Source organism: Stegodyphus dumicola, chromosome 6 (genome assembly GCF_044657685.1).
Source record: "Stegodyphus dumicola isolate Sdum_Otavi_A_Nest chromosome 6, ASM4465768v1".
NCBI lineage: Eukaryota > Metazoa > Arthropoda > Arachnida > Araneae > Eresidae > Stegodyphus > Stegodyphus dumicola.
Window position 1 is genome coordinate 195,024,974 of NC_140773.1, and position 15,279 is coordinate 195,040,252.

General features: G+C 32.0%; 1 protein-coding gene and 1 pseudogene across 2 annotated transcripts in view; both read left to right on the forward strand.

Annotated features, from left to right (window-relative positions):
* The window catches only part of LOC118195824 (protein Wnt-5b-like), a 995,694-nt gene that overhangs the window by 69,352 nt on the left and 911,063 nt on the right, over nt 1-15,279 (forward strand). The window contains exon 1 of one of the 2 annotated variants that reach the window (XM_085819315.1): nt 2,301-2,371. The exons of the other annotated variant lie outside the window; for it this stretch is intronic. The gene's annotated coding sequence lies outside the window, so the exon portion shown is untranslated. Of the gene's footprint in view, nt 1-2,300; nt 2,372-15,279 lie in introns of those variants that run through there. 2 annotated transcript variants of the gene reach the window in all.
* Nucleotides 11,562-11,972, forward strand: LOC118197222 (protein GVQW3 pseudogene; annotated as a pseudogene).

Genomic DNA, 15,279 nt, shown 5'->3' on the forward strand with positions numbered 1-15,279 from the left:
GAAAAAAAAAAAAAAAAAAAAAAAAAAAAAAGGTTTTATTCATTTTTTCAAATAATATACACTAATTGTGTGAATCACATTTGGCATTATTATCGCTTATACAAATATGCCAAATTTAAAAACGCGCCAATATATGAATTCACATATGTCTTAGGGAATTTCGAATAAAATATCTAATTTTTTGCAAGTATGCCTAAAAATACGTCTACTTTCAGACGATTAAAAAATATTTTATGTTACAATTCAAATTTTTTTGGAAGAATTTATAAAAATTAGTAAAAATTAATAAGCCTATGAATGTGAAACGGATGTTGCAAGTATTGCGTCTATTTCTTGTTATTACTTTTTTCTTTTTTTTTTTTAATCTATTTCGCATTTATTGCGGCTCGAAGCTCGTGGGAAATATGAACTGCAGCTTAGAGAGACCCCGTCATGAAGAATTCCTTCACATAGAAATCCTACGTGAAAACGATCATTATAAAAAAATATAAACTATCACTGACTAGTATGTGAAAATATAGCAGTGGTTGAGTGGATTTTAAAAGGCTGCTGTTTTTTTTATTTCACTTTTCTGAACTACTAAATTTTATGGAATTCAAAATTCTGATTTTGGATTATCTGATTTACAGTTCGTTACCTGGATTTCTCATAATACTTGTCAATTTACTTGTCAACTGTAATTTCTCGAATGCGAGAGTTTCACTTCGATTGCTATTATATACTTCTCTACGAAAGATTTAAAATAAATATTTTTTATTTAAAATTAAATAAATATTGTTACACTTTATTATAAACTTTCATTTTGTGAAATTATGATTATCTCTAAAACTTAAAAAAATGTTTATTTAATGTCAAATATTTAAAATTAGCTTTATTTTCAAAACAAACTAATAAAAAATCTTTCACAAAAATGTGCTATTTTTCAAATTTAAAGATTTAAATATTTTTTTAATTAAAAAAGTACCCTTCTATGTATTCCATATAAGTCGTTTATGTCTTTTATATTTCTAACTATACATAAAACTTAAAAAAGCAAAAGGAATAACACTATACTACATTTATTTATTTATATACCTGATTTTCACGACACTGTTAATTGAAAATACAGGTAAGGAAAGCAATTATTTTATTTCTTCCTTTCCGATTATTGATTTGCTTATTTAAATTTAGCATTTCAAGTATCTAAAAATAAAAATCTTTAAGCTTTCAGATTTTATATTACGCCCAAAGGGGCGTTTTTTAACGTTTTGTGTGTTACCTTTATTCATTAAATATCATGTTCGTCGCCCTTAAATCATAAATTCAGTTCAACAGCAACATCGCAAACTATTTAAAAGAGCATGTATTTAGAATTTCGGATACACAGTCTCGTGTACTGGAGATAAAAGTGCTTTTTTTTTCTCGTGCTGTGCTGCCATTGCTCGTTTTGAAATCCTTGAGTTTCTTAATCAAAAGCTCATAAATGCTTTACAAAACATGAAATAGATAATAAAACAAATTTCAAATTTTTAATTTGGGCTTACAGATACTCATATTCGGGTGGAGACGTACTTTATTCAGAATTAGATGGCTCTAGGTACCATTGTTTTATCATAATGCGAGAAACATACATACATTTATGCAGATTCTTCATTATTTAATTTCATTAAATATAGACAACAATTTAAAAAGTGATTCGCCGCTTATAGTGAATCAACGCAAAATGTCAAAACGAAATTAATAGCACTTCCAGGCTAACGCCCTTTGGGCTAATAAAAAAATGGAATAAATATTTATTAAAATTTAAACCTTCTGTTCTTTTCTGTGACTAAGTATGATATGAAATTTTAAAGCAAATGACTTTTTTAGTAAATTTTTTTTCATCAGCATGACTTTTACACTTTGTTGGCTATAAATAAAGGTTTGCCAAACTATTCTTCTGCTGTTCATTTCAGACGCATATAAATATCGATCTGGATTTAAATTTAGCATTTTAATTCCCTTTACATATACTTCAAGGTTCGCAAACTTGACATGTGTGAAAAAAAAAATTAAATGAAAAATTTATAAACATGATTTCGCTTTTCTCTACTCGAACGTATGTTTAGACTGTAAGATTGCAAGCGAAGTGGGGCATGGCGCCAACCAACAATTACACGACTTTTACTTCTAACAATAGTTACCGGGTCCAATGTTTACCGAATATGAGAGCCCTTTTTCTCTCCCTTTCAAAACATTCAAGAGATTCCGTTATTACTCGCAACAAAGGTGCGTTGACATTCGGGTTCTACACTGTTTCATTTCGCCTCACCTCCTTTCTAAGCTACCTAATCCCATGTGGGGTTTTAAAAGATGTAATACTTTCAGGATTATTCATATTTTTGTGGCAGAGGTAAGAGATTTTTCATTAGTAAATATGCATGAAACATAGCTTGTAGTGTATCTTTATTTTTATATGTGTAGTATGAACTATAGTCTCCTTTAATACAGTAAAACTCCAATTATCCGGATTCGAGACATCCAGAACTCAAGGATCTGGATTGCTTGTTCTTCTTCGTTCTTAAGAAAGCAGTATTTTTTGCTTAATTTATTTACTTGTTACTGAGTTTTTTCGGTTGATTTTAATTACATAAAATGGTAACAAAGTACACATATTTTTAAGAACACCAGCCTCGTAAATAGGAATGGAGCGCCTGCGGGCTTCAAAATTATTACAGTACTTTATAAATAAAACATTATTTTATTGTTATGGGAAGTTCTGCCTCTTTACTTATTTGCAGAGGAAAGTGAAAAAGCAAACAGATCACAAGAATATAGTGACAAAATAGGAAGTTTTTGTTTTAAGATTTTGATACATTTTATGGTTATTTTTAGCTGAACATGGAAAAGCACAAAAAGGCTGTATGCTGAAGAGATGAGACATGCTAAGGAAAACTACCTACACGTGAAGAAAACACGATAAGTTTGTTTAAGACCGTAAATAACGTGCTTATTTGGCGCATTTTATAGTGAGCAGCAAACACATAAAAGCAAATGAGGTAAAGAAATAATTGCACCACAAAGTAAATAAAGTAAATGAATTTAATTGCTATGTCTAGGTAGATAAATAAGTAAATGAATAAATAAATGAATTTCTAAATGTAAGTAAATAAATAATTAAAGGAATTTCTATGTGTAAGTAAATAAATAAGTAAATGAATTTCTTTACGTAAGTAAATAAATAAGTAAATGAATTTTTATAAGTAGATGAATTTCTATATGAGTAAGTAAATGAAGAAGAAAATGAATTGCTATATGTATGAAGTAAATGAAGTTAAGGTAAATGAATAATATAAGTAAATGAATGTAAGTAAAATAAAGTAGGTAAACGTAAATAAGTAAGTAAATTAATGAGTTTAGTAAGTAAATAAATTTCAGTATGTTTGAAGCAAGATTAATATTACTTTTAAAAAAATCTATTATAGGAAGTTTTGTTCGTCTTTATTTTCAGAAAAATGCGCTTTACATTTGTAGTCTGTGAAAGTCCACTAGGAAAAAATAAACAAAATTAAATAAATAAAATAATAAAAAAATCTGAACATTTTCTTATTTTATATTATGTCGTAAGGGACATTTTTTTTTATTTATACATACATAAAGTTTCGAGAGCATTTGGGCTAACATGGACTAAAACTATTTAAATAAAGCATATCTTTAGAATTTCCGATACATAGTCTCGCGCGCTGGAGATAAAAATGCGAGTTTGAAATCGTTGAGTTTATTAACTAAAAATTCGTAAAAGTTTTACAGAGCATGAAATAGGTAAAAAAACAAATTCGAAATTCAAAATTCAAGCTTCCCGGTGCCCAGATTCGGGCGGAGGACTACGTTATTTTGAATTTGATGGCTCTAGGTACCGTTATTTTTCACAGTGCTAGAAACGTACGTGTATTCATGCGGATTTTTCATTATTTAATTTCTTTAAATATAATACAAGGCGATAATATTTGGTGGAAACCATCTGGAAAGTGATTCAACGCTTCGAGTGATTCGATGCAAAATGTCATTTGGAGACTAAAAGCAGTTTTGGGTTAAAAATTAAATAAAAATATAATTAATAAAATGAAAAGTTAATAAATCAGATTAAATTTATGAGAATTAATTAAGTAATAAAATTTAACTACTGGAGCTCATTTTATTTGTGACTCTGGCTAGAAATACGATTTTACGTAATGTTTTGACCGAGAAAAACCGGAGCCGGACTGACCGAGAAATACCGGACCTAGATTTAAATCTCCATTCTGGAAGAAATCTTTAGAATGAATTCATTAACACATTTCAGGGTAAGTCTGCAGATTGTTAGCCCATTGCATATTCTTTTATCTCATCGTTTTGAAATTAGACATTCAAACGTGCGTTTTTGTGATGACTGGTTAATTGGGTACAGGCTAAGAGAGATTTTACTCCAATATGCGCCCACCTTGCGCTAGATGCAGTGAAGATATGCAACCATATTATATTCATTAAAAAATATATTCTGGACCAGTATCTACAATAAAAGGGGTTTTCTTTACTGATAGTTAAGAAGAACGTGAAGAAAACATTTGTTGTGGTCGTGAACATGAACAACAAAAATTATTTTGTTCTGTTCTGTACTGTGAAGTTTCGTAGGATTGGAGTTATTAAGCGTATCTCCTGATTGCTCGTACTATTTGAAATATTCTTGGGCAGCCGCAGCTGATAAAACTAAATTCTTACTCATTTAGATAAACCGACCTTAAACGTTCATCAAACTTTGCTTTTTTATAAGATCTAATGATGGCCCAATGACGTTAAATTTGCTTAACTATTTCAGGGACGTTAAATCGACTTAAATCATCTAATTAAGCTGCGCCGAAGCTGTGACAGAATGAGAGCCCAACCGCATGCCATTTTTTCTTACTTCTTTGTAAGAAGTAAAGGAATTATTGTAATCGCGAAATTTTTCGGGTATCATAATATAACGAAAGTATCCTCTTTGACTGCTATCGAATGCAATTTAACGATATTTCTGCTTGACATCTGTAGATAGATACAACAGGATGTAGGATAGAACAGAGGACACGTTTTCCCAAAACGGAAAGGATTTAAAATGGATTCAGAAGAAATTTTTTCGTGACGTCTGTTCGTACGTTTTTATGTATGCATGTATCTCGCATAACTCAAAAACGAGTAGTCTCAGAATTTTAAAATTTTGTGTATGAGACTGTTATAGCAGGTAGTAGTGCATCTCCCACTTTGGTTGCAATCGGCCTCAAGCTATTGCGCAAGCATTACAAAAACTTGTTTTCGAATTCGATGAATTTTAGATCTTTCAATATAACAGAGTATATATATATATATATATATATAACAGAGAGGGTGTACATACATATACATCCACTCTGTTATTCCGCTCCGTGAGCTCAGATTTTTTGTTTATTCTTGTATGTTAGTAAATTGTGTATTTTTTGTTTTAAAAAATGATTTAATTATGCGGTTCTTATCTTCTGGTTAAGATATATATGTCTTAGTTAACCTGCATGCAATATTTGTAGAATTATCAACAATTAAAAAGTTGTTTAAGTACGGCTAAGCCTAATATTTTTACCATAACAGCCATGGTGACCGGAAAAATGCCCACAGGAAAATAGCCCACAGGAAAAATGCTCACAGAATAATGCTCACAGGAAAAAAGCCCACACAGAAATATGCCCACGTAGATAAAAGCTCACATGGAAAAATGCTCACTAAGAAATATGCTCACATGGAAAAAAGCTCACATAAATATATGCTGACATGGAAATAAGCCCACTGATAAATAAAATGCGTAGAAATATCCTTAGATTAATCAATCAATAATTAATCGATTTGAACATCGTACATCTACTTGAATTGTTCAAAGAAAAATTAAATTATATGATATGTATATATTATATATATATGTCATAATAAAAGCAAAGGAATTGACGGAGCAGTGTAGATGCATGATTAGATCCATATTGAAGAAGAATTTTGATTGCGTAGTATTTAAAGAACTTGGCAGTCGAGGCAGTTTTAATTCCATTTTTTTTTCCAATTGATATTTGTGGCCACAATCATTTGGCACTCTAGTCGTGCCTTTCCACAGAAGATTTACATTTTTGATATTGTTGGGATAGAAAGCAAGCCAGCGAAATTACATCTTGGCACAGTAGAGAGCAAAAGCTGAAGTGCGTAGTTATGAAGGATGGAAGCACGCGAAGAGAAAAGTTTTGGTTTACAACGACAGTTTCAGTTCTTAATTATTACGTCATCGGAGTTGCGCGGGCCATAGAGTGATCTAGAAATGACGCAATGCAGAGAAGTTATTACGATTTTAGAATAGAGAGGAAGAATTAATGTTTATAGTTATATTATAGTTCTGATTCATATATTTTTATCTTACATATTCCCCCCTTCAAAAAGAAAAAGGCGTAGCGACAGAGAAGCCTTTTTAAAGAGAAAGAGTTAAAGCACTAGCAAATGTTAAAAAAAATAAAAATAAATAAATCATAAAATTTTTGTCCTGTAAAGTATAATTATCAATTTTTTTTAAATAAATTTTTAATTTTTAAAGTCCTATTGAATTTTTCAGCATTTCAGTCCAAAAGTCGTTTTGTTTGAGAATTCACATAATCATAATTCTTCAGGGAAGATTCTTGTTATTATAGAATATCACAAAATAAACTTTTACACAATCATTACTTATAATAAAATGTAATGCACATAAATATTTATGATACTTATTTCCATACTGATAAATTATAATTTAACATCATAAATAATAGGATTAAGATTTTCAGAATTTATGGTTTCACCGTTATCATCTTTCATTTACAATTCCTGATTTTACCAAACTGGGAGGCCTCGCAATACTTCTAAACAAACCATATCCATCAGTAGGGCTGTCCTCTTGAGCTAACCAGTGTGCTCTATGCACTGGTGGCCCAGGGTGCCTAGGCAGTTACTTGAAAAGGCCTCCGTTCCTTGCATTAAGGTAACTGGCCTTTGAGAACTGCATTAATACATTCCATAATATAATAATAATAATAATGTAAAAAATTTACATGCATTCATAAAATGAGAGCCTCCAACATTATCTTACTTGAAGAGGGTGAAGGGAACAACTGTACAGAGGTAATTACAGGCCTCTGTTGAAGGAACCAGTACACATTCATCATACTATACTTAGCACACAATAACCCATAAATTTTAATATGCATTTACTATAATTTCATATTACTTATCTGTACTAATTTCACTTATTTTTAACATCTTTATTTTTAGAATAATTATAAAATTCGTATTCAAAATTCTCAACAAAATTTCAAAAACATAATAACTTATCTTAATATCCTTCCCTGTGAATAATTTAAATAGCTTAAAATTCGTTACTTAATTTGCTCACACATAATTATGAAAAATTAGAAAAATTAATGAACAAGAATTCCAGATTTTCTCAAAACCAATTGCAGAAATTTTAACCAAAGTTGAAATGAAAACTATAGAATCCGCAGCACATTAAATAATTTAGTTCCTGAGCTAGGTTCACACGAATGTAATAATTTGTGAGCTGTTGAAAAAACGGAAGTGCAAATAATTTTCTGTCGCACATAATTGCAAACACTAACTCAGATCAACCTTGAACCCGCTGTAATGCTTAATTCCTAAACGGTAATTCACTGATGATTTCTTTTTCACTAGGCATTCGAACTTCTCAATTTATCGAGAGATCACTTTCAATTTGATAAACACTACGCGTGATTATTTTTTTTTTGAAGCATTTGCACCACATAGACCCATATTGAAGAAGAATGATCTGTTATTTTTTAAACACTGAAAAAACAAATTTGATGATTCACTTCTTTCACATTATCTTGGATTTATCACAAAACGATGATTGGAAGAGCAGAACTAAATTTTCCATTGAGGTTTCAGGCTGCAGGAAACTATCCTTACCGGCTTATTGTCATAATAAAAGCAAAGGAATTGACGGAGCAGTGTAGATGCATGATTAGATCCATATTGAAGAAGAATTTTGATTGCGTAGTATTTAAAGAACTTGGCAGTCGAGGCAGTTTTAATTCCATTTTTTTTTCCAATTGATATTTGTGGCCACAATCACTTGGCACTCTAGTCGTGCCTTTCCACAGAAGATTTACATTTTTGATATTGTTGGGATAGAAAGCAAGCCAGCGAAATTACATCTTGGCACAGTAGAGAGCAAAAGCTGAAGTGCGTAGTTATGAAGGATGGAAGCACGCGAAGAGAAAAGTTTTGGTTTACAACGACAGTTTCAGTTCTTAATTATTACGTCATCGGAGTTGCGCGGGCCATAGAGTGATCTAGAAATGACGCAATGCAGAGAAGTTATTACGATTTTAGAATAGAGAGGAAGAATTAATGTTTATAGTTATATTATAGTTCTGATTCATATATTTTTATCTTACATATATATGTAATAATAAAATTCCATAGTCAAAAATACACTTAAAATTCTAACTGTATGTTCTTTTCATTTTTAATGGCAACGGTCTCTTATTTGAAAGTACGTGGAATTAAATCCACAGCCCCGTATTCAAGTTGTTTTTCCCGCCTTTTCTACACGTACAGTTATAGAATGTTCTGGAGATATTTAAAGTGAACTGGAATGGCTGACGAGGCTGACGTCATTTCTTGGAAGCTCCGCCTTTCCAGAGGCTATAAAAGGACTCGCAAAGGAATATCGGGGTCTACTTGCCAATTATTGCTTATCAGAAGAATAATTTTTATGAAATTTTAAAAATGCCTTAAAATACATCCTGCAAGAGTTGGCGCAACCAGAGCTCCAGTCAACTAAAATGCTTTTGATCCCTACTAATAGATGGCGCCGCACGAGCACATCATTTGTTCAAAGTTTACTTATTCTACTAACGGCGGCAGAGGAGCCTCCGTCGCTAGTAATCTGTGAGTTCTAGCACAGCATGTGTACAAGTACTTCCATATTATTGGATACAACTCACTCGATTCTTCAAGCATTTAAAAGTCAAGTATCATATATTGGTAAAGGCCGTTAATGGTCGATTGCCTCTTACTAAGGGATAAGACATAGACATAGACATATATCGGAGTCTTTTCTTTAAATGTAACGATGCAGTAAACTTCATACAAAAAGTTATTAGTAGTTCTTTTTTATTTACTCCGGAGATCTGCTTTTTTGTAACTGCTATTTCTCCTAAATAATAATAAATGGATCCTGTTTTTTAAACTTATCGTCTGTTACTTTGAGCTATAACTACGTCTATGATTCTTCACCAATCTATTTATTCCGGACAAAAGCTGGTACATCAAATATATATACCAAAACATTTATGGTATATATATATATCAAAAACTGTGTAACTTATGAGCAGATTCAGTTGCTATATAAGATTAACAAATGAGCCGTTTTGAATTGGGGAAAGGAGAGAAAGAAGGAAGAAAAATGAAACAGACTATACAGTGAGAAATTATTACAATTTTATTTGTTAAAAAAATAAAATAATAGTAAATTATAATATAAAAATTTAGAAGAATAAGCAAACATAAATAATTATTTTATTTAAAATACTAAAAATATTTTATTATATATAAATCATAAATATATATTTCAAAAAGTTATAAATACATAAACTTGCTGAATAATTTATCAGTGGGCTTATTTCCATGTTAGCTTTTTTCTGTGTGAGTATATTTCTAAGTGAGCATTTTTCCATGTGAACTTTTTTCTATGTGGACATATTTCTGTGTGGTTTTTTTTTCCTGTGAGCATTATTCTATGAACACTTTTCCTGTGGGCTTTTTTCAACAGCTATATTTGCTTACATTTGAAACTTATCAGAATAATGAATGAAGTGAGTTTCTGCACTTCCAGTGTCTTTTTTGCCGAGTGGAATCAATAGCAAATTTTCAGTTTTGTGCACCGAAAAATCTAACATGTTACCCGCTGACCAAATTGCTTATTTTTGCACAGAAGCTCAAATTTTAATTGTAAAATTTGTTTAAATTTTATTTAAAACTGTATTTGGTATTTTTCCGCATTTTACAATTTTTAATGAAGGTATTTTCAGTTTTGTGCACCGAAAATTTTCAGTTTTGTGCACCGAAAAATCTAACATGTTACCCGCTGACCAAATTGCTTATTTTTGCACAGAAGCTCAAATTTTAATTGTAAAATTTGTTTAAATTTTATTTAAAACTGTATTTGGTATTTTTCCGTATTTTACAATTTTTAATGAAGGTATTTTGAGATTTTATGTATTTTTTCTTGCCGCGAAGTGAGAACTGAATTAATTGAATGAGAAATATTTCTAACGAAATTCAAGCAAATAAGTTTAAATGAAATGCAGCAAAAAAATGCGTATAATTCAATATTCCGCACAACGAAATCATGTGGTGTCCACATCAATTTTTTTACATAAATATATAGATACAGTTTTGGGTTAATTTTAATGGCATTTTCTTCGTGTATTTTAACACAACAGCGAATTTGTTGCCAAAAATAACAAGAAAATTCTTTAATAACATCAAGATTGGAAACAAAAAATGGAAAATTAATTTTGAAATTAGGGAAAGTTCATCCTTCGATTGATCATCCTTAGAAATTGGAATAAAAATTAAATTATAACTGTCATAAAGAGGTATGCTTGAGTTGGTTTTGGGATGGATAATGGGAATTTGTGTAAGGGTTGTGTATTTTCAGAAAAGTCATGAAATACAAAATAAGTATCAAACTATTTTGAAACTCGATTTGCATAAAAAAGAAGAAAATGAGAAGAAAATCGCATAATATATATGATTATTTGCAAAAACTACAATACAAATCCAAAGCAAAAATTTAATAAGAGTGTAGTTTCCTCTGTTAAAACCAGAATTAGATTTCCTTTGTTAAATAGTCTCTGTTAATTAGCCAGAGCTATGCGTTTTACCAACCTTAAAATCTGTCACCTCTGAATTCTGTCATTCTGAGCGGCAGCATAGCCCAAAATTAACGATGATTGTTCAATCGATTATTTTACAAGCCATTTTTTAAATAGTTTGAAAAATTAAGTTCTACTACTTCATAAGACATTTTGACATATTTTCCATTAACTATATACACTTTACAGCCTTTATTTCATTACTCAGTGATTTGATAACTATTATTTTAATTACTATTTCTACCACTAGTACTATTACTACTACCACTTTGTGATACTTCGATCACTCCGCTGCAAAGACATTGTTCAAATGCGCTTTTGCTAGGACAGCTTAGCGCGACTGGGTCTGAGTATGTTACGATGCAAAGTGCTGCCAGTTCTATATTGGAAGTTAAAGCTTAATGAGAATTAACTGCCTTTTCTGGCATACTGATCAGATAACAACGACTCAAACTACATTCTTTGTCAGAAAAGTTGCAGAACAGTCTTTTTTTTTTTTTTTTTTTTTTTTGTTTCTGAGTTTGCAGTAATAAATAGGAACAAATGTTGTTTTTATGTTACTTGGTATGTATTTTTACTTGACATGACCTTGGCTATGTTTCCACGCAAACTTACTATGTGGTAGAGATGTGCTTAGCAACACACTGTTCGGATTGTTGTCGCATTCGTTATGGTGACACAATGGATCCTGATTGCGAGCAAAGAGTGAACATGAAGTTCTGCGTTAAGCTCGAGAATATCCCCAGTGAAATGTGGAACATGATTAAGCAAGCATATGCAGGCGAGGCACTTTCAAGAAGTCATGTTTTCGAGTGGCACAAACGGCTTCGTGAAGGCAGAGATTCAGTGCAAGACAATCCCAGAGCAGGTCATCTGTCTATAGCATATACCGACGCAAACATGGAGCATGTAAGGCAGTTATTGCAAGAAGACTGTCGTGTAACCGTGCGTATGATATCAGAAGAACTGAATTTGAATCGTAATGTGTGTCATAAAATTTTTCGCGAAGATTTGGGGAAACGGAAATTTAATGCATGAATCGTCCCTCTCTCATTAATAGACGGACAGAAAGTGGTAAGACGAAGAATTTTTACTAAACTATTGGATACAGCCAGACGTGATCCCCCATTTGTGTCAAAGATCGTGATTTTTTTTCATGTTTCCGTAAGTGAAAAGGTGACTGAAAGGAAAGCTTCATTAAGATTATTGCAGACATCCAACGGTCTGTGACAAATGAGCTTGCAAGCATCGCAGTTGAACATTTTCTCGCTTGCTTCCAAGACCTCCAGAAACGTTGGAAGTTGTACATAGATAACCAAGGGGACAACTTTGATAGCACATAGGATCATTGCTTGGTGAATGCAATTATCTATATTTTACTACCTTTGTCCTGGAACTTTTCTGGCAAAGGATACAAGTCAAAGTTTGTATTTAAAGTCTAACAACCTGGCTCCGCTACCTTGTGACTATTAACTTAATTTCTGTCAAATTCACCAGTTCAGAACACAGCCTTAAAAACAGGCAGCAACAGAGAAGCTTCAACATGGCTGACTGAGCTTCAACATGGCTGACTATGGTTGCCAAGTCTCTCTCTCTCTCACCTGAATGTAGATTTTCGCTGGTTATTCAAACTCACCTCATTTGTATTTCCTGTTGGAGTAAGGAAAATGGTAGAAATGCAGAAGAAGTTTAACATGTTAGTTTTAGTTTAAGAAATAACATGTTAGTTTTAATAAACCTCGTGTACTGAAGAACCGGGATAAGCATTGACTGTCGAAGTTGATTTGTTGGTGTTTCATTAATGGAATAGGGATTTGTGTGTGAAAATGTATTAAAATAATTGCAGCTGTTTTTTTTAAATATAAATTGCCTTTTTCTCTCAATGCAAAATGAAATCAGAACCTATCTGAAGAATCAAAAATTAATCACGAAACTTTAGCTTCAAAGCTTTTGCTATAAGGCGAAAATTCCAGATGAAATGAAGTGAGAGAAGTGTTTATGAGACGACAGAAAATTCTACAAAGCTCTTTCTCAAAACTCTGAAATTTTTAAGAGAGAAAAGCTGCTGTAGTTAGCAGAAGCGCCAGTTCACGTCTCGGAACCATGAGCATCATAAACAGGAGAAGGTGCGGAGATCAAGTCGAGGAGAGCAAAGAAAAATGTGAAAGAAAAATCAAAGAAAGCGGAGGAGAGAGGGGAAGCTTTAAATGGTGACGTCTTATCACCCCTGTCACATAAACTTCGCCCCACTGCCAACTCACAAACTGTAAGAAAATGGAGATAGGGCGCGAGTCGTAAAATTGCGATTAAAAGAGCCACAGACGGCTTGCCAAGTACTGAGTGACACTGAATCAGAATTTTTTTTTCCTCTCCGTCGGCTGTTATTCTACTACATTGAGAGGAAAGCTGAATATTTCTCCTCCCCAGATTTTTTTTCCTGTCTTTCCCCGTGCAGAAGGTGCCTGAAATTTATCACATGTTGCTTTCTTAACAGAGAAAAGTATAAAATTACTCATAACTTTAACTGTTTCGTTGAAACAATTGAACCATAATGCTATATTTCTCACTGTGAAAATTATAGCTATTAATTACACTATTTCATCTCTACTGTATTCATATTATTTCCACGTATTTCAAGGTAAAATAGAAGCAAAATCCATCAGAAAAATCACAGAAATACACTGAAAATTCATCTTCGAAGCCTTTACTATAATGCAAAAATTCGAAATGAAAAGAAGCGTGGTAAAAGTGTACAACATATATTTTACATGAACGTTCAAGGGCAAAACAAATATCTCAAATGCTTATATTGAAATACACAATATGTACGTATCCAAATGATCAGAAGGTTGTTGATGCTTGTTCCTTGATCTATTACACCAAGATATTTTACTGTACATTTATTTACAATTTATTTACAAGTCGTATGCCACCTGGCATATTTACAAGCGTTATGCCTCCTGGCATGTACATGATAGACATATTCTGCCACCTGGCATGTGAATTGATACATCATACTAGTTTTCTGCCACCTGACAGATACGATGCAATTACCTCAATTAGCGGTAATACGCCCGACATTTTGGCGTGTCCGCTTCCCTTACGTTCTGTAACGCAACTAACTTTTTGTGCGGTGCGCCCTCTGGGCACAAATCACCGCAATCACCGAGGAGGCCAAAACATCCTCCCCCCCCCCGATGAATTACATTCATCTTAATACAATCTTCAATATATGCAAACAAGTAAATGAAAAATATAGAAACTGAAAACATACAAAAACCTTCAAAAAGTATAAAATTACATGTTACACTTACCAATCTACACTTACCATCTTATATCTTACTATATTGAAACGTTAACTATGAGGGTTAAACTAGAACAAACAAATAAAATTATTAGTACAATAAGAAATGAAAATAATAATAAAACATATTGAATATGAAACAAACACTTAAGTTAATGTTCTTCAACTGGTAAAAGACACAGTTTGGTAATAGGACGTTTAATGTCCCCGTGCACAGTTTTTAGTCTAACTACTCGGACATTAATGTCTCTTCCAGGAAACACTTCTATTACTCGCCCGAGTTTCCAATGTAATGAAGGCATATAGCATATTTTAGATTTAATAAGATAAATAAATGTAAAACGAGTTTCATAGTGTCGAAATCCCGTTTGGCTCCATTAAAAAGGGTAACACTCCCTAGGCTTGAACTTTTGGGAACATTAATTTCTGCAAGATTAGGTTCGTATTTGCAATCGATATTTCCGCAGTTGGATAACGGAAATATATTTTACTGGACTGATTCCCAAATTTGCATTCACTGGATCAAGGGATCTGCCAACGAGTGGAAACAATTTGTTAGAAATCGTGTGGTAGAAATCAAGGAGAAAACAATTTTAAACAACTGGTACTTTTGCAGTGGGAAGACAAACCCTGCTGATAAACTTACGAGGAGGCCAAAACACAATATATGTGACGTATATAACATTATGTAAAGAGCATATATTTTTTTATTATGCATGTATATGTTTGCAAGCTTATGTTTTGAAAATAATGTAAATGGCTGGAATTAGAGCATCCCATAAAACAATTATGTTCCCATCAAAAAACAATACTCTTGTTATTTTTAAGTGATTCCATCAAAAAACAATGTCCCATCAAAACACAATACTCAATATAAAAAAATCTGATGTAGGTACTACACGACTTTCTTGTACGGTCTATTAAATTATACTCATTTTTTGCTTCTCTTCGGGTAAATTTATTTCCTCTAATTATTCTAACATAATAAACCGATGTCTCAAGGCAAGTTGAAACTAATATCAAAAGTAGTAAATTTTGAAA